Below are 22,649 nucleotides of genomic sequence, written 5' to 3'. Positions count from 1 at the left end.
AGTAGAATAGTGCTTAGGTCTTGTCAGAAGGTGAAATTGTCACATTCCAAATTACAATGCTATTTAATCTATAGCGTATTCTCTTATGATTGATCACCATCCACAGATGTATGGTCCATTTCCATCATTCACTACAAAGAAATAAACAACAGAGACAGAAATGGATTTCAGGTCATACTTCTCCAAACTCCTCTTTCTTTGTCTGTGCAGTTTCCCACGATTTCATGCCTTGTCTTTTCATTTGACGCCCACATAACCACAACCTTGAGCCCTCCCTCTCTGTTCTGCATTGCTTCTGACGATGCTGAACAACTTGAAACCCAGCAGAAGTGGAACATTCTGCTCAATTATTTGTGGAGTGGAAGTACTGAGGGCTCCCCCATTAAGACTGAACATTGAGCTCACATTTAATTCTCCTCTCCAGCCAATTGCTCAATTTATCAAAAACAAATGAAACATACAGTACATATGACATTTAAATGAAAGGACAAATACTTGTTCTCCTGCCACTCACACCACCGTAAGTTATTTTACTTTGCCAGAAGCCCTGGTCTCCGATAAATAGACTTCACATTAGTTACTGAGCTGTGACTTATTCAAAGAGATATCGACCAAAAAGTCATTCGAGCATTGCTGGAGTATAGAAACATAAAATTGGATCTGTCATGCAGAAAAACAGACTACATTGACCGTCTAACACGACTGCATAGACGATGAAACAAAATGACCCCTGAGCCCGGTTTTTACGGGCCGAGCTGTGAAATTGTGACAAGGCAACAAACACTAGCGTCTTGACTTGTGTTCTTTCATATTTACAGTATTTACCCCATGTGCACAGAATGACTTTACTGGAGGGTCACCATCTTGAGCCACCATGCTGACAATTGGATGCTCTCATCGTCATCAATTAAAGCAAAAAACAATTATTCACTGTTAGTGAAATGCAATGGAATCTTTTGCGAATACTGAACATAAATACTGTATTGACCAAAATTATATAACCTTAATTTCCAATTCACCTTTTCCTAAGTCCCATCTGCCCTGGTTACTGATGCTAGCAAGCTTTCACACTTGCTTCACTCACATCAGCGATTCTGGGAAATAAAAATAAAAAAAGATTCAGAAGCAAATAATGTCCAATTTCTGGACTAATAGTCTGGAAATTCAGAGAGAAACTAACGAAACAGAAAGGACTGCACTATGCATTTAAGCAGCAGAGTAAAGTGAACAAAGAGTGCCAAATGCTACCTGTGTTAGAAAGAGCCAACATAATAATGGCTGTCTTTGATGATGATGACCTCAAGCTTTGCTAACGAGGCTAACACATGGTGGAAATAGGTGCATTTATGGGAACCTCATCTTTAGAGGAAGAACTCGACATTCTTGTTGTGAACCACATCCTTTATTGATCTGCGAAGACCGCCACAGTTCATTTGCAAGCTTGGAAGGGAAAATGTGAGCAAATCTGCGCTGCAACTCAACGAAATGCTCATTTAATAAGAATGATGACGAACTTGGACATCTGCTTTATGCATCTGGTGTCTGGTGATAGTGAGCTCTACGTGCACAGAACACCAGAGTGTCATTTGTGCTGTTAAAAAGCAATTCTACTGTATAATGTCAATTAAGCTTTGCCTGTCTCATAATTTGAATTTGCCAGTGCATCTGGCCTAGGCTTCAGGACCACCGAGGCAGTGCCAACATTTCCACTCTGCTTAGAATGAAACTAGTCTTTGATCTTCCGTGGCATTTGTTGTTTCGCTCCAAACTGAATGCAAAACATCTCCTTACTTCCTTTCAAAATGGCAAGTTCTCTGGAAGACTCTGAGGTCTTGCAAATGTAATTAACCTCATACTGGCCGTGCATTCAGACTCTAAGTGGATTGTCGCCATGTAAGTTTGTCCCAGTATCAAAGAGCATGTCTGCTGCGGCGTGCATTTTAACTAAGGTTGCCCAAGCCAAATGAGCTGGACAGGTCAGGCCTGGTCAATTAGAAGGAAAAAAAGACCAGCAAAAGAATGCTGGTAGGTGGATCAAGATAATATAGAGAAGAGCGCTTTCTTCTACTATGACACCATGGATTCTGCCTCTCAGCTGTATTTTAAGCACTGAGGGTCAATAGTCCAGGGCTGGAAAAAGTGTTGAAAAGAGGTGAGGAAGTGTGTGCAAGCAGGAACATGTAGAGAAAAGGGGGCAGCTGTGACGTGTGATAAAGGAGTATCAGCAAGACTGGAAGGAATGGTGATGAAAACAGTGGTGAGAGCAGCAGTGCTGTTTGGTTTAGAGACAGTGAGGAAAAGACAGGAGGCAGAGCTGGAGGTAGCAGAAGTCAAAATACTGACTCTCTCACTGTATACTGGAGAGACCAGTATACACAGGTTCAGAAATGACTTCATCAGAGGAACAGGACGTGTTAGATGTATAAGAGAAAAGACAGTGAATATATCTGTTGATGTGCAGAGGTTGGAAGTGCCAAGCAGGTGGTCTAGAGGAAGACCAAAGAGGGGGTGTATGGATGTAGTTAAAGAGGACAATGACTTGGAAGGAACAGCCAAGAGAAGAAGAAGTCACTGGTCTCTGTAGGACTTTATCAGACTTGATCAAGATGCTAATTGGTTATTTCTTTTTTTTTATGGTTCTAAAAGGAGGCACCATAGACGCATATGCATTTCAAAAATTAGCACCAATGTCGTCTAACTAGTCAGAGACTTCTCCCGGTCAAGTGCCCTCCAAAAGAAAAGCATCCATCATCAGGGTTCTTGCTGAATACACACTCAAATATATTATACTGTACTAATGATCTCATCATTCACACTCTTCATTTGTACGTTTATCTGCTACTGACAGAAAATGGGTCTAGAAATCAAGCTGTCCCAAAACAATGGCCTCAAGGCGTTTGTATTAATGGTTATTCTAAGATCAGTGTGAATTGTGGCTGAATCAATTTATATTTAAATACTGACCTAATGTTGGGGCTGAGTTCTCCTTGTCTGAATGTCTGTCCAAGGTCAAAAAATCAAAGAGAGGTGAGAAGAGCAAGAATAAAAGCAATAATACATGAACATACCTTATATTACATGATTTTATGCAGCAGGACCACAAGGACACTGTTTTTAAAACTAAAATATCTCACATTTTACTGACATGACTGCCCTTAATCCTGATTGTTTCCTCCTGCTGCCCCTCCAATCGATCAGGGCACCTCTGATTGTGTATTGATAAAGATGTGAAGGTGGCTGAGCAGACTGATAGATTGGGGTCGAGGGCGTAATTAGCATGCCGATAAAGACGTCGGGCACTGGGGAAACAACCACGCGGGCGTACACTGTGTCACTCCCACGTGCGACTATCGGAGAGCCATCACGACTCGGTGTGGTCTTTAGGATGACATGATTGAGTCCTTTGAAGTGCATAGAACACCCGCCAGAACACCGTCACCGTCGCTGTGAGCGAGCCTTGTTTTGAAGTGGCTGTGGTCGGACCGCTGCGCCGTAACCAAGTCTCGCTGCACGAAGCTCGACGGCTCATTAGGCGCACGCTCATTAGAGGTGCACATTTAATAGACTGTGCTGTCAATATCAAGCAACAAACACAAGGTCAAAGGGGTCGTTCAGCTTCGTCCGTTGCCTCCTCCCCACTTGGAGGCTCTGGTGACTTTTCCCAATGCACCTTGATGGACTTTGGCGAAGAATCCCACCCAGTCGGCAGTACAATAGGACGCAACACGGCAGTGTTCACACCATGTTTTCACCAAAATGTCCACTGTTGTTGCACTAATTAACATTCTGTGTCCACTAGCTTCATCGGTGTGATTTGGTTTTTGTGTGGTAGGTTGTTGTTGTTTTTTTTTACAGTTGAAATTTGTTAGTTACAATATCTGTGGTCGGATTCATAGTCACAGATGTTCGGTCCAGTGAGAAAACTGTGCTTCCACCTCTGTTGACCCTTTACAGCGCAGTCGCTGAAACATTCTATCCTAGAAAAAAATGTGTCTGTTTAAAAAAAAAAAAAAAAAAATACATGAAAGCAATTCTCTTAATAGCTGTAGTTAAGCAAAATATAAGGCGGGAATACATATGATGTGATTTGACGTGCTTTAGTTCCTCTCATCAGAGAAGACATCATCATCATTGGACATCCACTCATGAGCTTTTAAGGGCTGTCAATAGAAGATCATCTATTTAACGAAAAGGTTGAATAGGTGAAAGGCTGTGTTACATAACAAATTACCACCAGTTTCTTTTCAATATTATTGAAATATTTGTTATAAATAACATATAGTTGTAAACACTTATTACATAGCATTCAGCAGTATTTACTGTGTTCGTATATGTTAATATTGAGTCTGAGCTGTAATAAGACATTATACATTTACTGCAGCAGCTGCATTGCACAGGTAATCTTCACTCTTACACTGAGCTGATCTGGAGCCTCAACAATATTAACACTACTGGGTAACGACCTAATGTTTACACTTACCACTTGAGTTATTTTCCACATATTCTTATTTAGCAATGCAGTATAAAAAAAATACATATGGTTTTGTGTACTGTGTACATTTTGTGTATGCGAGTTTTGGCTTTCAAAGTGCAGTGGCCTATAGGTGTTGAGTGTATATCAATGAGCTGCAGCTAAAATACAACATCAGTCAAAAGATTAGTTATATATTGCTATTCAGTGATTGAGGCAAACAAATAGCAGAGGTGGGATTTCCTCAGAGGGGAAACATTTGTAGAGATTGCCCTCAGTTGGATACATCCAATTATTTCTATTTTCTGACAAAGATAGTAACTGGACACGCAGAATGTTGGTGGAAAATGGGGAGCAAACACCACAGAGAGGAAGAACAATCAACTCCTCCTCCTCTTCCTCCCTGGTTTTGAAACCGTAACCTCCTCCACCCCCAGCCCGCCACCTACTCCCCACACATCTGTTGCCGTAACAAGTCAACACCATGCATTTTGAACTACAGAAGCGCAGCACCACAATTAAACATGAATGAGCAGCTGCCGCCAATTCACACCGAGGGTTCAAACACACAAACAAAAGCGTGCAGAGGGCAAAGCTGAGATGCGGCATTCGCATCCGTATGTTGGAATGTATTCAAGGAGTGGCTTATACAAAACGATGGTGCTTAGAGGCAAAGACGGGATTAATTACAGCAGCTCTTTGTTTTGACGCTCAACATTTTACTCATGAATGCTTTAGTGCGTTTCATAAGTGTGACCCTGCAATGCAGCCGGGTTGGCTCGGATTTTGAGTGAGAAATCTGGATAATTCACAGAAGGGACCAAGACCCTCCCATTCCCAGCTGAACCACCTCCAGTAAGCACAAGCATTGTGAAACCAATTAGCCTCGTTGTAGTCATCACACACACGCACACACACACACACACACACACACACACACACACACACACACACACACACACACACACACACACACACACACACACACACACACACACAGAGAAGACCGAGAAGCCAGTGTGAGCAGAGTTACTGCTATTACTGCTATACAGACTGAGCCAAAGTGCCGCTGAAGCAGTTGTTCTGTCAAACTCAAATGGCATTTGCATTTAAAGGAGAACACAGAATGGCAACGCATAGCTTTTCTGGGGTGGGAAAGGCATCTCACTTCACTCCCGCATTGACTTCATCAGGAGTGCAGTGAAGTGGAACACAGCAGCTACAGGACAGCGGTAGTTTGTCGCAGGGGCTGTGTTGCACTGGCACTCACAGTACGACCAATTCAGGTTTCCCAATTCACCTCACATGCAGGTCTTTGGACCGTGGGTGGGAACCACAGTACACAGAGAGAACTCACACAGACACGGGGAGAGCACGTGAAGTCCATCTGAATGTTGCTGCTGTACAAATGAAATTGCCTTTGCTCGTACCGTTTAACATGCTGCTTGATTTGACACAACTTACAGACACTTTCACAAAAATGTTCCACAGTGGTCAAACCGTGTTAGCCTAGCAGGGATTAGCACTTTTTTTTATATATTTTGTTTTTTTTTGGGGGGGGGGGGGGAGTGTAATGTGTGTCTTTTCTTAGTTTCATCCGGATTCAAAATGTTGTGAGTCATCTGCAGATTTTATTACGAGCCATTAAGCGAGATCTGCCAGTAATGGACGAGGCTCAGGTGTAACACTGAAGCCCTACGCCACAATGATGGGTTTCATTTGTCACGATTAACCGGAAGCATTCTGTTCTAAAGCTTTTGGACAAATGGCACAGGTGCAGTGTCTCCGCTCCTTTGTCTGGCACCTGCGCTGGTCACACTTGGTAAGGGATCTAGGAACTGATTCTTGTGGTGTTCCATAAGCAGCATAAAAAAAAAAAGAAAAAGAAAAGGCTCAGCTATCAGAGCAGTGTAGATGTACCAGGGAACAGCAGGTAGCAAGTAAAGGATGAATGGGATGAATATAGAAAACATTTTATCTTTATTGTTAGAGCGGAGAAATATTACCAGGCTGAATCCTGAGAGGCCGGATACCGTCTGGCTTTCATAGAAACCCTAAAACAGGATGAAGTAGCAAATGGAGTTTATAACAGTACTGAAGACCAACCAGCTGGATACCATTGCATGGGACAAGGCAACAAATAACTGTGGAGGCGTGGATGATGGAGGCGTGCGCTGCAAAAATGTGAGAATGTTCTGGTTGAAAGAATCTATTTGAGGCCAGGAACTGTTGCCACACTGGGCCTGCTTAATGCCTGTCAGTAGAACTTTCAACTCAATAACACATGCAAAATCTGAAATTGAATTGAATTTTCAAAAACTGTTGGGCATTGAGAAACTGACCACTGGCACACTTTTTTATTATTATTATTATTATTTTTGCTGCGGCACTGTAGTGCCACATCTGGACCTAATGTTTTTCACCAGGACAATTGGAAACCACGTTTGGAGGAACTAAAGGTGGTACCTGATTGGCTGTGATGCTATTTTCGCTGCGACTATCTCTACTTAAAATCATAAAGCCGTAAAACACCCGCTCTCGGAAGGACACATACATACACCTTTTAAATATCGACAACCACAGATACATGTATCTACTCGTATATTTAAATATATTTGTATAAGTGCCCATAGAAGTGCCTGAATGCGAAATCTATTAAATCTTTCAGTTGTCTTTTAAATATAAATAAACTTACTCCTGCTTTTGTATGCATGCTTAGACAGGTTGATAGGTATTTAGATATAAAATATATGTTGAAGTTTTAATGTGCTTTGAACGCTATGTCTTCCTCAACTGTTTCCTAACTTTCGCAAGGTATCCACCATCCAAAGGATCTCACGTTTTTATTTCTTCATGATGCTTTATTTCATTTTTGGTTGTTGTTTAATTTCTTTATCAGCAACGAACCCAACACCACATACATATTCATCAGATGCATATAACGTAAGACGACCCATCAGTTTTAGTGTTGGAACAGCCTTTTCATTGGTTCTTGGAGTTCAAAAGACACCCTCCTCTCCAAGTTATACCAGTGAATTCAGTTCCTTTGTCTCAGAAGAAGAAGAAGTTGGAGTTTTCCTGAGTGTTGTCTAGTCTTTTTTAGGGTCGTCTTGTCTAGTGTTTTTTGTCTTTGTCATTTTTCTTTATTCTAATTTTTGTCAACTTAATTTTTCCTAATTTCTGGCAAAAGGCCAATTTAAGACAGTAGCAGAAACAACTCAGCCTCATCCAGTGACCATTATTTTTCATTTTAACTTTTGCCCAATCTCAACTGGCTCATCCTCAGCCCCGAGATTGTGGTTTTTGTGATTTTTCTTTTTGGACCAGCCAAGCAGTTTTTCCTTCCTATGTCATGTTCCTGTAATTCGTTTGATCACCAAAATTACAACTGGTTACGAAGAAAAACTCTACACTGATGCCAAAACGCCAGTGAAGCCACCTGCAGGACAGAGCAGAACGGGCAGTTCCACCTCGACGGTCGGTGTTGCTAATCCAAGCTTCCTGCGCGGTACCGGACCCGAACAGTACAGTACAAACTCCCAGGACCACCTTGGAGGATGCTCATCCAACATAAGCCCTCATCACTTGCTCACTGTCTCAAAGAGTCTGGTTGTCGCATCAGTGTAACCAATAACTGCCAAATTATTTTTGCTAGACTCAGACACAACAGGTCCAGTAGACAAACAAAACTCTTTTATATTTCTTCTTTTATTTTGTTACTTTTATCTTAAGTTTAGGTTTTCTTTACTTACTCTCTCTCTCTCGTCCACTCTCTCTCACACACACACACACACACCCAACACACGCACAGTTCATTGCTGATTGTGTCTTTATGATCACACTCATGTCATACTGTTCTGTGTGAACCATCTATTGCTACACAAATAAATGCACATTAAGCCTGATGTCATTGTTTGACTGACTTATTAAAGTGTGGTTCAAATCCCTGCGTATCGTCAAGAACTCCCCGTTAAGGAGACGGTATTGAGACTGATTCTGGCGTTTCCTGCTGACGTCAACAACCAAAAAGCAGGTGGTGCCCCGATCAAATTATATTAAATATTATAAATATTAAAATTATTAATTTCTTTTTGATGTCCGTTTCCACTCCTTCGTGAGTTTGATCGATTAAATTAATCAATCAACCTTCCCCCACTACAGCACAATCAATTTTATCATTGAAACGCAGAAACAATTTGGGTCCCAGTCTAAACCAGCACCACACTGGCTGCCGGTGACTTAATATAATAAAAATAAAGCTTTGTTAAAGTTGAACTCAGGGTCATGGGAACTCAGGGTCAATTATCAATTGATTTCCATCAATTGATAATTTTTGCTAAATGATCCTCTTAAATGACAAAACAGAAAAAAGTCCTCTAGTTCTTCCAAATCATAAATGTGCACATAAATGCACAAGGATTCAACCCTTATATTGTTTGCCAATGCCGAGCCAAGGGTGCCAGTTAAAGTCCATACTTTGAAAGAAAGAAGAAAAGGCGATGAAAAAACAATATAAAACGTCACTCTTAGTAAATACAAAACGGAAGCGTCCAATTTCTAATAATACTCAAGGCAACACAACCCTTCACAACACACTTCTCAAACCATTCCCAACTATTTCAATACACAGAACATAGGTTTTCAATCTTATTGAAATGCTAATTTTGATTTTTAACTCAACTTTCCTGTCAACTCGGATAGGAGGCTCGGTCCTGCTTGTTGACATAAATAGCCGCTCTTAGACAGGATGTTTAGTTCAAGTGCTGTTGAAGAAAAAAAGAGCGATAAGTTCTCCGCAGAAACGGAGACGTTGTTAGCAGGCTGTCGGCTATCAGGTTCAGTGCAATTATCTCTGCACACCTCTGCAGCTGGGCAGGGAAATTGCTCAGACTACGCTAGTGATGTGACGTTATGTTGCTTCCATCCTGATCTATTTTCCCTTTTCTTTGAGAATGTTTCCAAAAGAACATCAGTTAAAAGAATCCATTTGCAGGATGTATTTTATTTTTATTTTTCTCGACCATCTGGATTCAGTTGCTATCAGACCCAGTGTCGTCTCTCCTGGCTGTTTCTTGCCTTTTCCTCCTCATATCTCGTCCCTCATCCCCATGGCCAGATGGCACCCTGATCTTCCACAGGGAGGTGGCTGCTGCCAACAACAAATGCAGTTGCACAAGATAAAGGGTAGTTATTGAGCTTAGAGAATTGCAGTTCATTCTCTCTAAGTTGTTTTGTATTTCAGTAACCCCTGGAGACGATCATCAGTGCTTGTTAACCTTCTCTGCCCTGTACAATATCAGTATTAAGCAATTACATGGCAACGAGTTTGTGGCTTTATTGATTTGGCCTCAGATTGGTTGTGGATTTTTTTGCTTTTACCTAAAAATAAAGCTTTTTATAAAATCCCTATTTTCTGCTTGGATGCTTGCTCTGACTTCCTGTGATGACTGCTGATTCAACTTTTCACTTCAGTGCTCAGGGACTGGAGGCAGATGGAACTAGCAGAGAAAGTAAAGGATTGCTCACCAGTCAGAACACTGACAATGGGTCTTGAAACCAGGAAGAGTCTATTTTCTGAATTGTGATTCATGATATGAGCTGAAGTCCAACTAAGAAAAAGGCCCCATTTAAACAAAGCCAGGTTTCACCGGGAACAATAAATTTCAAAAAGGAAGTTGACTGATGACATCATAGACTACAAAATATTTCAGATTGACGTTGGTTGAGAGAGGAAAAAAAGAATCACATGGAATACATGTCACACCTAACAATAACTTCCACTGCTGATCATTTTTATGTCATCTTATAATTTCTATAATTCAATGAAAAAAATAACTGGGAACACAGGCAGGCAGAAGTAAATGGAAAGGCGCTTTAAATTTCTAGGTTGAAATATGTTACTGAATAGAACCTGTTGCTGACTTGAATATAGTCTCACGCCAGTGAGGATGATCAAAACACTTTAGCAGAGCCAGCACGCACATGCACAATAGATTCCTGCCCTGAAGCAGTGCGGAAAACTGAACCACTGTGCTGCTCATCAGTGAGACTGACAGTTGCACCGCTGAGGGCCTGCAGCAGCCCTCACTGCTCGTCAGAGGCATGAACAGGGGGGACATGAACCTGTTCTCACAGCATTTAATCTCTAAAATGTCTTGGTGTCCACACCTACATTCCCCCAAAGCACAGAGACAGCCATCACTTGACACTGATGGCCACTTTTTAGAATCTGGGCAGCAACCAAATCGCCAAATTGGCAAAACTAGTCAGCTCTACTGCTGAGCTAATCAAACGGGTCAATATTCCTCAATAAGTTTCTCAGATAGTTCAACAGATGATACAACTATGGGGAATAATATGCGCACTTTAGGTTTTTGTTTTGTTTTGTTTTTTTGTTTTTTTTTGTTTTTTTTAGTATTGCTCCAAAAAAGGAAACGGCAACATCGTTCATGTTTCTGATTCCCACAAGAGCATCAGCAAGGCCATGTTTGTCTTTAAATATTTGCTAAACTTGTCCGGCATAGAACATCAGAGGTGGAGAGAGAAGACAAACTAACCCTGGGCTGAGATTTTTCTGTAATATTTTCTTCAGGCAGATGCTCAAAATTCAGCCTTCAAGTTGGTGTGACTCAGAACTGCAATCACAAGATCATTATTTGGTGGTTTTCAGTGGATTATTAATGTGGCTGTTACCAAATTACCAAATGGGTTGATCCTTAAAAAAACAGGAAAAAAAAGAAAAAGTTTTGTCATGGGTCAGAAAGAAGGATGAATCAAGTACTTGTCTTGACTCAAGTTGGGTGCTTCATCTGATGCTTGACCCTCTGAACCCCTGACTACGGTCTTGCTTCTGTCGACAGCAGAAGCTGCCATCACTCCAATTACAACCACAAAGCGACGACCACCTTTCCAATGTCCTGACCAGGTGATTCGACAGACAATGAAAGAGCTCCCCGAGTCTTTCAGTTTATCCACTTGAGAATGATCCACCTTTCAACACTCTGACCTGTTCAAATCATCGAGCCAGCAATCCCTTCAACTCAGGCAGCTACAGCGTGAGAAGGGTTCTCCATCAACGTCCCATCATTGCTTCAGTTGGATCTGTCCTCGAAAACACCTCCAATCCACAGCATCCAGAAAAGAAAATTTGGAATATTTGTTTTGAAGAAAAGGAAAGTAAAGGTGTCAGTAACCAAATCAGAACACATGACATGACCCTTGTGAGGTTTGGGGAATTTGATGGTACAATTGTAGCAGGTAAACACAGTTCTGTGATCATTACATAAGCAATGAATGATGTGATGTGGTGTTGGTCCTGCACAACAGTAGAGAATATATACTGTAATTATAGTAGACCAGCTCAATCAGAGACACATTTGTTTTTCTTACAATGAGAGTCACAGTGGCTAATATTCTGTATGCCGCAAATGTTCTATTATGTGTATTTTCCAACGCTGCTGCCTCGTGAACTGGCTGTTGCATAAGTGGAGACTTGCAAAAGAGCAGTGGGGAGGTGTGTCGAGTTAATCCATCTGTTGATCTGCAGCCTGTGCATAAAAGCCACTGGTGCTCAGATCAGGCGTGTGGTCTTGAATAGCTGATTTTTCTGCGCGGTGACATGCTAAAAAAAAATAATAACAGAGCCAAAAAAACAATGTAACTTTTGAGACGGAGGCAAGAAGAAATCACAGCCTCCGTTTGTGCCCACTGACTTCCACAGAACAAAATCATGCCTGTTTTCATTACACAGAGGTTCTGCCTCTCCCTTTCACATTCAGACCTTTTATTTCATAGTTGACTGGAGCAATATTATGACAGGTTGGCATGAGAGGTGGAAAAAAAAAATTCAATGGTGAATGCCGAGCTTTTCCCTTTGAAAATCTCCGAGCCGCTGTTCGTGAATAGGCTGACTTGTGCCCAACCAACAGCTGGCTTGTGCACAGCCCGACTCCCTCTTCAATCCTCATTAAAGTGAGCATGTTATGCTGCTGGGACCCAGCATGGGTTGTTATTACCCAACGCTGAGAACGCTGACGTCCTAGAACTGCATGCACTGAGGGATATTGAACGAGGCAGCATACAGCTGTTCTTCTTGCAGCTCAATTGGTACAAATTTGAGTAACGGTAGCTGTTTATTTTAGTCTTTCTATAGTTGGAAATATTTAGTTAGCTTATAATGGTAAAGAGGCAATACGCAATTTCCATCATTGTCGGATATAAAGTGATAAGGAAATTGGCATGCAAACCTCTAGTGGTATTATGTCTTCTAGGCTAAAGAGTCACAATACTCTGTCTGTTGAAATTGGGCCCCTTCCTCTGCCTCCTCGCACCAACCTGAACAAAAATAGAAGGCCCTTTTATTAAAAGGAAAACAACACTTACAACGTACAAACCTCGCGTCTGTTATGTTTTCCTTGCTGTCTCAGTCAGTTCGCAACAACTCAACACTGTTAATAAGACACAAAATCCAGTATCCAGCACACATTTAACTGCTGCCCTTTCCAGTCAGAAGTAAACACAAAGCACCCCCTCCAGTGAGGAGAGGCTTTGCTGGTCTGTTAGTACAACATGCCATCGCCATCAAGGGGAGGCCATGGGGAGGCTTGGCCACCCCTGATTATGGAGCTGAATTGAATCCTCAAAGATAATCAACATAGCTTGGACTTGTGCCTTGAGACTGCTTTTTTTACGTGGTCTCAGCATTTACACTGTTTGGTCTGGAGAGGATTTCAAAAGTCAGGACAGCTTTTATACATGCACCTAAAATGTATATTCTTTCCTCTATGGGCATCACCAACTTTTCCATCTCTTCTCTTCATGTGCTGAGTGATCTCTCTCACATGTCCCAATATGATGACTTTGTTCTGCAATTCATACAACGCAAGTACTACAAAAACATGGCCCTGACCACAGAAACCACCAAGGAGGACGAGGATACGATGGGGGCTCCGACGTGAGCAGGAAGGACACAGATGTGCAAGCTAGCATTAAACCCGAGGTCCTGTTGGTATTTTATGCTCACTGCGAGCCACACTGCCGAAATTCAGTATTAGCTGACAGTGTGAAATGCATCCCTGAAGTCTATTGATTTTTCACTCCTTTGCAGAAACGGTGCGTCTTATGTGTGCCAAAGGTGGTTTGAGATACATACAGATATTTCAAGGGGCCCCCGAGAGTCACAAAGACTGAAACACAAAGACACAGTGGGCAGGCAGCTACAATGGCTTCAAGACAGTGAGAGAGAGGCTGACAACCACCATATGTCTCCTGGAAAACATATCTGAAGAGAGAAACAGTGACAGAGCTGTGGGGGCACCCAAGAGGTCTATGAGCCAAAATAGGTCAAAGGTTTGTTGGCGACATTGTAACATTAACATTTTTTGGTGAAATAAAACATCTGCTAGATATTTTACAGTCCCCATAACTCCCCCCGGGCATGGCTAATAAAGTTTTATCATCATTATTATTATTATTGTTATTATTTGCGTGGTTGCACAATGGAGAATTATTGAGAGGGCTCTTTACTTAATGACATTTGGCTGTCGCCACTGTGACCCTCGCAGTGCAAGGCAGTGTCAGTGATGCACCTCCAGGCCCCTCAGGTTATGCCAACCCTCTCAGCTTGGCAGGTGCTACTTGTCCTCTCCAATAATTCAAAGACAGGTCTACACAGACACTGAGTCATTTTGGACAGGCTCAATCTTTCCTGTTATTTATGTGCTTTTCCTTGAGGTGGAGAAGATATTTTTCCAAAAAAAACACCCACATAATGTGAGAGAAATACCAATGTTAATCAGCCAGCAACTGTGCAATCAAACAGTGCCATATCCATTCAATAAAGGTTTTGTGGATGTGTTCGCTGAAAGAAACAACAATGGGACGGTTAAGCTGTACTGAAAAATAATGAATCTTAAATAATCAATGCACTAAATGTACAGATAATTAAAGATGTAGTTTTCTCCAATCAAAAGGTTTGGTTTCTTACGATCAACATGCTCATTCAAGTTAAAGCCTATATGAATCAATAATATCAATTTGTAGAGCGAAAAATTGTTTCTGACTTTCACAATGTGACGTATGCATACACAGATTCCTAACACATTAAGAGGATTGTGAAGGAACTAACATGCAAACTGTAACTTTATTATCAGACTATGTATCAGTTAGATGATTTGTAACATTAGCTGTAAAATAAGAGACCAAAGTAGATATTATCAAGTCCCATCTTGTCATTATTTTTAACTAACCTCTGTGCTATGTCTGAAAAAACATCTGCCCTCTCAACACAAAATGTGTGTTATTGCTGAAGTAATAGTGAATGGATTGGAAATATTTCTGCACATAAAATAATATCCATCCGTAGATCATCACTCAGTCATGTCACAATCTTTCAACAGAGCATGAGAAAAGTAGCTTCTATATGAACTCCACAGTTCTGCAGGTATGCATGAGTGGGTGTTCATGTATGGAAGTCTATAAGTCTACACCAGTGGGTGACTTATAGAGTCCCAGGGGAGGGGCTAGGTGTGATGAGAAAAAAGATGGAGGGCAATAGGAGAATAGGAAGAGAGTACAGAGGAAACAAACAGAATTTCAGATCAGGAGGAGGAAATACATATGTGATGAGGGATGTATAGATGTATTGTGAGTAAGTGCAGCGTCGGGAGAGCATGCAAAGTTCATTTTCTAAATCCATGAAAGAACAGCGTGATTCTTCTGAAGAACTTCGGCAGAAGGACAAACTTGTTTGATTAGAGGTCATGTGTTGTTGGAAACCTTTTGACGTAAATTCAGAATTATTCTGTTCAATCAACTATAAAACGGCGCTTTAAAGAATGTGTGGGCTGAAGACTTCCACAGTTAACCTCTGACATTTGAAGTGATTTCCTGCATATATTAAATCCAATCCGAGCAGTATAAACTTTCTTCTATGTTTGTCATCTTCCTACCCTCCATCTGGATTTTGCGAAGCATAAATATCATGTGACAACAAAAAAGCTATATTGGACAAGCGCATGTGCAAACATGAACTCAATACGATTGCTTTGTCTCCACGGCAACCGTTCAGTCTTCAGATTCAAATGAGGTCACAGCTTGAGGATAGCAGAGCTTGTACTCAAGAATTTTTAAAAATATATTTTGGATTTTGGATTTTTATTTAGAGGTGCAAAACCTGCCTATTTTGAAATGAATTAGGCGGTGAGTGATTAGGTTAACGTGGTGAGGCAAAGATCAAAAGTGTTGCCAAAGAATGGCTGGAAACCTCTTGGATGTGGGATTAACAATCAATGAAAAAGACTTCAAACATGAGAAAAGGGTGTGAAATTCAGTCCTGATATATTTTACACAGCCACCCAAACAAATGTGAAGCCGTTTGTATGAGCGTGACTGCATTGGCCATTCAAAATAAAGTCGTGTGCAATGGGAAAAAGCAGGCATGCCTCTGCAAACAAATCTGACAGCATGTCAGCAAAGCACGGCAAACTCTTCACATGTCAACGAAGTGGAAGAATTTCAAATATTGTCAACAAGCAAGGTCAGATGCAACACTAGTCAAAATGACGTTGGTGAGTGGATGTCAGCATTAGAATTTCATTTGAATATGTCTGGTCTTCCGCTAACACACACACACACACACACACACACACACACACACACACACACACACACACACACACACACACACACACACACACACACACACACACACACACACAGCAATTACTAATCTGAGCCTACATAATTAGTGAAGCAATCCATCAACTTTCATCTTTCTGGTATTAGCTAGTATTGTTGGTGGCTTGTCGCGGTCACCAAAATGTTCGCTTTCATCTGGCAGGGCACATTAATCTTGTATAATAACAAAGTAATTTGCCCCAAGTTCTCGTTTGGGGTAACTTTTTTCTGCTCAAAGTTTTTAATCTTTGATCTTTGGTACATTACGCCTCAACTGAAATGATTCATTACGTTTTCTTTGGTATGTTCTCAAGCTCAGAGAGAAATAGAGAGTATTATGAAGGCAGTGAGTGAAAGGGCAGCAGGGTCAAGACCTCAATTTGCACGATAGAGGGGATGAAATGAAGGTGCTGATAGTCCATTTCTGGACTCACCAAACTACTGCCAATACATCAATGTGCTGCAATAATTAGAGGAAGTCTGAATGAATCCCACTTTGGAAATTGCTGATGACCCAAAAAATGTATGCTGTGGGACCAAAAAGAAACTCCAGTATAGCAGCAGGGGGTGGGATGGACAAATATTTGAGAGGGACGAAAAGAAAAACAGGCGATGCCTCTCACACAAACCAGACAGCTGACGGTCGTCAACCAAAAACCAAAATAAGTATGTAAATATGACTTGGCCTATCTTGCTCTTGGGTTCACCGTGAATGTGGTGGGAGATGGGGAGCGACCTGTGTGTATTTTAAGTCTAAAGAACTCTGTCAGCTGACAGTATGAGACCCAACAAATTAAAAAAAGACAATTAGAGACTTTACACCCCAGTCACGTTAACAAGCCACTTGAGTTTTTCAAGAGAAAGCTCAGCGAATGCCACCAGCAGGAACACCGCTTGGTAAAAGCTTCATCTGTGAACAGCAAAACACTTCTGGCATCATAGAAAGTCACATATACATAATTTCACAGTGCAATAACCCACACATAATAGCAGAGGAGCTAATACTCGCTTCAGCTTAAGATATGGTTTCAACTATGTTTGTTCAAAGAAGCACAGAAAAATTGAAGGCACATATGCAACATTTCAGATGATTTTGAAAGACAACTAATAGGAAAAACCTCAGAGAGGAAATTTGGGTATTTTTGGAGGAGGAGAAATTGACTGAAGCTGCAAGAAAATTTGGTGATAATCAATTCCTGATGAAACTGTCCTATCTCAACAATATATTTGGGAAGCTGAATGAATTAAATCTCCAGCTTCAAGGCGGAGACAAGCACCTCCCCCACCTGGCAGACAAGATCAGCAGCGCTTTCACCCCTAAGCGAAATGGGTGAAAGTGTGTCATAATGGGTGTCATTACTGACTACAACTGCTTCAACTTTACTTTGACTCAAATCTCCTCCAGCAATGATCAAAAAGATTTTATCCACACAGCATTTGTTGAAAATTTCTGCAATGTATGTAAATGTACAGGACTCAATGGTGTCTTAGATGAATCAGTTCATAGTAATAGTTCTTATGTTTTGTTGTTTTTGTTGTTGTTGTTTTGGTTTTATTTGGAGGGGGAAAACATTGCCATGGAGTGAAGGCTGAAGAAAATTACAATAAGAATTATTATGAATTATTATATAATGACAGTAAAGCAAAATAAATTCTCAGTTGTGTCAAAATGAATATTCAACGCAGATATTGAAGAAAGTGGCGCAACTAAGAGGAAGTGCAGGATGTGTCTGAGCTGCAGGCTCATCATTGCAACATTCCCATGAAAGACAAGCAGGCTGACACCAATTGTTGGCCTCGTGAGTCTTTCCTATTGCTATATCATTTCCTGTCAGATTGGATTCCAGCAAAGCGAACGGCTTGAGCGTAACATGTTTTGACCTCTAATTATCTGCCTCATCACACACTCAAGCTCAAGCACTGCAGGAGCGGGAAATTGAGAGAGATTTAGAGGGAAATGGCTAATCTATTTCTGGTCACAGCCACACAAAAACACTTGTTTCCTAATCTTGGATATAAAGTCGGTCCACCCTGGGTGTAATGTTAAAACGAATGACGTGTCGGTTTTGTCAATGTTTCTTTCATATCTGACAGAATTGTGCATATTGTTGACTTTTTTTTCTGAAAATTACAAGATGGAGAGTTTAAGGTTTAAAGCCCTTTAAAGTGTTCTATGATAAAAAATAAAAAAAAACATATAAAAGAAAGCTTTCGCTATCCGACTAGCAACAGGCTCGTGACAAGCGGCTTTGAATCTGAGTGCTTGTGTCTGCAACCCGGTCAGTTGTTCTCCTGTGTGTAACCAGTGTGTTGTAACCAGTCAGCTTCAGTTATGGTAACACAGTTATGGTCACAGTGCACCTGCTGAGTAATTCATTTGCATCCTCTCTGCCCAATAAGTTGGTTGGGTTGGATTTTTTTTTTTTTAAAAAATGGGTCTCTGTGTGTGTGTGTGTATATATTTTTCACAGAATGAAGCAGTGCAGTCTTGGTTACAGTTGCGTGGCTGAACTCATGTTTCACTTGCAGTCACTCTGCTGTCCCATATTCTCTGTGGGGGGAGCAGGAGCCGCCGCTAAGTCTTCATTTAAATCAGGCGGTCTCGCCCACTTTTGTGTATGCTGGCAATTACACATGCAACACACAACGCAAACAGACGTGCAATATCTAAGAGTGCACATACAGTTTTGTTTCTGTCGATAGAAAGTCAGCACCAATGTCTCATTCCTCGACTGAGAGTAAATACTAAAGAAAACCTATGTCGGCAGGATCTTAGAATTATGCGGTATTTGGAATCATGCTGCATCTCCAATGAGTGTTCTTACCCTTTGACAGTCAAGTCACTGTGAAATGAACTCATCGTAACTAAGCGGTTTTGAATAGTAAATGCTCTGCCTCTTCACAATCAGGATGGCGGCACTTAACAGGACAGTCGTGTGCTGCTCGGCGACATTAAACCCACTAATTAAATCCACTATGCTGCAAATTGTTAATAATCATTATATGCTTCATATCTTTTCATAGTATGACTACACATTTAACTTTCCACAAGTGTCTTTCTGCTTGTGTTGATAGTGAATTCATGTGGGCTTCATTGGATTTGCATGTTTAGAACAGATTGCCCAAATCTTGTGGTGAAACAATTTTAACTCTCCCAGACTTTGAAAGAGGGGCTGTCAACACTGCAGTGTAATTGGTTCTTGTCTCTTGCATTTTATATAAGCCAATTATAAGGGAGCCAAAAACTGCTTGTCTGAACGGGACTTCAGGGTGTTGCTGAGAGAAGGAAACAGCTTAACTTCACTTCTACAAAGTTGTGAACATGGACTGTGACAAAACACCAAACTGAGACACTTATCAGATACTGAGTCCGCTGGGTTAGAGCCCAGGGATGACGGGTACATAAGTTCTCAATGGATAACATGCAGCTAATAGGGCCACGGTCACCATCAGCATCACAGTTAATCTGTCTCCATCGAGGCAACTTTCCAGAAGCACTTTTCGCTGCACCCGACACATAAATCTCGACGTTCGCTCCGCAGATGCGTGGGCCTCATAAAGCACCACGCTGGAAAATGGCAGCGATTTATCTCCAGCTGCTGCGCCGCTCATCTCCCCGGTACCCCCGGGCATGACCGCGTTCTCTTGACGACCAAGGGAGAAAAGGGCTGGAAGGTCGCGTTCCTCATTGGCACGCCCCGCCCTCCGCCAGTAAATTGGTCCCTGATCAATGAGGCAGCCTTCATCTGCCGCCAGTCCAGCAGGGTGAATCACCTTGACGCAGCCAGAGGAGAGGACTACATACGCAGCATCTGCTCGCCCCAGATGTAGAGTCATTTCGGGACAGCGAGGGGGGAGTGAGGGAGTGAGGGGTGAGAGGGATTGAGCCACGCTGTTGGCCTGAAGTCATTCATTCACTTTGGTCCACTGGAAGAGCCCTGGTTGGCTGCGGTTCAAAAGTTGTTCCCGTTCTCAAGCTTGTTCACACCCGTCTCCCTATTTGCAACCCTAACGAGACATAAAATTGTGTGTTGGGCCATCACGCAGCACTACACTGTGATTCCATTACTGCGTTTGCACGCCAGCTCAGAATATTCCAGGGAGGCTGAGCGGTTTCTCTCCTACATTTGTTTTTGTTGCAGTTGAAATGACCGAAACCACCTTGCCAGCCTCCAAAGGCCGATGTTTGCGATTGGTCTTAAATTTCAGTAGCTTATATAACACGTATCTTCTTTTGTGCATAAAAGCCCCTGAGGTACAATAGCTATAAGTGGCTGCTGCGAGCTGGGATGAAAATACACAGAAGTTTAGGAGTAAGATGTTGTAAACAGATTTTCTTTTACAGGAACTAAAAAACGTTTTCCACGTTAGAGGAGGAACATAAGAATCCTTTCCACGGTGGACTGCATTGTTTTTCTTTACTTCTGAATGGTTTTGGCAAGGCTTTGACAAAACCCTCCAGGGCGCAGCAGCAGTGCGCAGCAGCAGTGTCACAGAGTCGTAACACAATTCTGCCAAACCAAGATTTTCTTTACACTTTCCGAGTCCCAGTTTTGCTTCCTGCACAAGCGTTGAGGTTTGAAGATGCTGAGCACATTCACCATATGCACTGCAGCTGACAGTGGCAGCACAAATCAAATCCCATAAGGACCAAATTGGAGTCCGAGATGTGTAATCTGTAGAACTATTCCCTCGCCCTCCCCAGGCTCTGGACATGAGCTGAACGTTTGTCCGGACAAGGCTTATCACAAGGCTTGTTATTGTTTTATGAAAGAAACCCATGTATTTCATTCCCTTAGAGCAACAGCAAAGGATTACATTTGGAAAAAGATCAGCGTTGTGTGCTATAGTCTTAGATTCTAATCTGCTTGGTTTGTTGAAGGAAATGAAAAAAAAAAAAAAAAAACCCAAATGGGAACTTCTTGTGATTTTGTTGGAAAACTTTTACATAAGACTTGTGCATAACCACACCGCATTTAGATCACGCCTTTCCTGAAAGAGAACACATTGCTTATTCCCTGATTTTGCCCCAGATATGATGTAAGTTGCTGACGAGCACTGAGAAAAATAAACACAATTATGGAATAAAAGCTGTTTTTAATTTTTTGTGACAAAATAAAGTGGGGAATGTGCTGTATTCCTTTGGTAGAAACACCAGGTGAGGAGTCCCAGTGTGACAATGAAAAATAACTTTCTATCTGTGTAAGTGCTAACGTGTGCTCATACAGAATATTTCTGTTTTCTCAGTCTGTCTGTGATATGCATCGACTGAAATAGATGAAGTGTGTCAGTGTGGAGGAAACGAAACTCACTGTCTGTCATCCACGGATGTAATTAAACCCACTAGGACAGAGGCAATTCACATCAATAACCTGTGCAAGAGCTACTCCTAGCAGTGGCGAACATTGGCCCAATTGGCTTTTATCTCAAGCGTTAGTACCAGAGTAGAAAAAGGGCTTCGCTTTTTAATTGGAGCGCAAGTGGCTGAAAATGAAGTGCCTGAAGAGCGACAAGGACTTGTAAAACAGACGTCAGAATAATTGAAACGAGGGACGGGAAGCAAGTTCTCAATTTCTTTGATCGTCGGCATTAAGTTTTGCAGCACCGTGGCGGGAGTGCCATGCTTACATTGCACACACACAAGTGTTCACCACGTTGAAAAAATAAACAGCAGCGGCATCAGGAGGATCCCTCGAGAGCAACGTTTTCTCTTGTGGAGCAGACACGCACTGGGTGGTACTCCTCTCCAGCACCATGAGGACAAGTGGTGCAGTGGGGACGTGGGAGTTGCTGCAGCTCTATTTAATGATGCCACCGAGCGCACTCGGCCGCGCGAGTCCGCATTGAGGTTTTGAAATGATGTTTTCAACAGATGTGTTGGTGAAGCACAAAAACAAAAAAATTAAGACTAATTAACAAAAAAAAAAATTGTCTTGATTTTTTCTCAGATTGTTGATTTGAGTGTTTATTGAATAGTTTGAATTAGCTTGGTTTTTTCAAGTAAACTATAATAGCTCTGAGACCTGACATAGACCCTCTCAATAGATAGATAGATAGATAGATAGATAGATAGATAGATGCAAACAAATGCTTCCCTATGGCCTTGGATGCATTATGTCTTCCTTTTCAGTGGCGTTGGCAACGTGTTGTTGTCGATTCAATATTGTCAGGCAGACATCCGCAGGCAGGCAGCGGAACACATGCAGACTGCTCTGCTGGAGTGGTTTATAAGGACATAATTGAACAACTGCGTTGTAATTAGTCGTGAGTCACACCCATTGGCCAGATGAACACAGTTACATGTACACAAATGTGCATGCACGTGTCCGTGGAACGCGTGTGTGATGGTTTGAGCGGTAGTCGAGCAGCGCCGTCGAGGACAAGTCTTTTCATTATGGCCAACACAGCCCCAAGGCTCTCAACTGGCAGTTATGACACAGCATTCCGTGCTGAACAAAGCGGTAAATTCACATAAGTAGCGAAAGTAGCAAAGGCTGAACTC

General features: G+C 41.8%; 1 long non-coding RNA gene across 1 annotated transcript; it reads right to left on the bottom strand.

The window, feature by feature from the left end:
- Positions 1–7,623: 7,623 nt before the first annotated feature.
- LOC142893335 (uncharacterized) lies at positions 7,624–8,062 on the bottom strand. Its single transcript, XR_012927691.1, has 2 exons — positions 7,942–8,062; positions 7,624–7,910 (listed from the first exon to the last, which is right to left on the bottom strand). It is a non-coding gene; the product is annotated as an uncharacterized LOC142893335 (long non-coding RNA).
- Positions 8,063–22,649: the final 14,587 nt, after the last annotated feature.

Source organism: Nelusetta ayraudi, unplaced genomic scaffold (genome assembly GCF_046127955.1).
Source record: "Nelusetta ayraudi isolate G7.1 ecotype Tasmania unplaced genomic scaffold, CSIRO-AGI_Nayr_v1 ptg000042l, whole genome shotgun sequence".
In the NCBI taxonomy this organism is placed as follows: Eukaryota; Metazoa; Chordata; class Actinopteri; order Tetraodontiformes; family Monacanthidae; genus Nelusetta; species Nelusetta ayraudi.
Note: the sequence above shows the minus strand (reverse complement) of the source record. Positions and strands in the feature narration are given on the sequence as shown.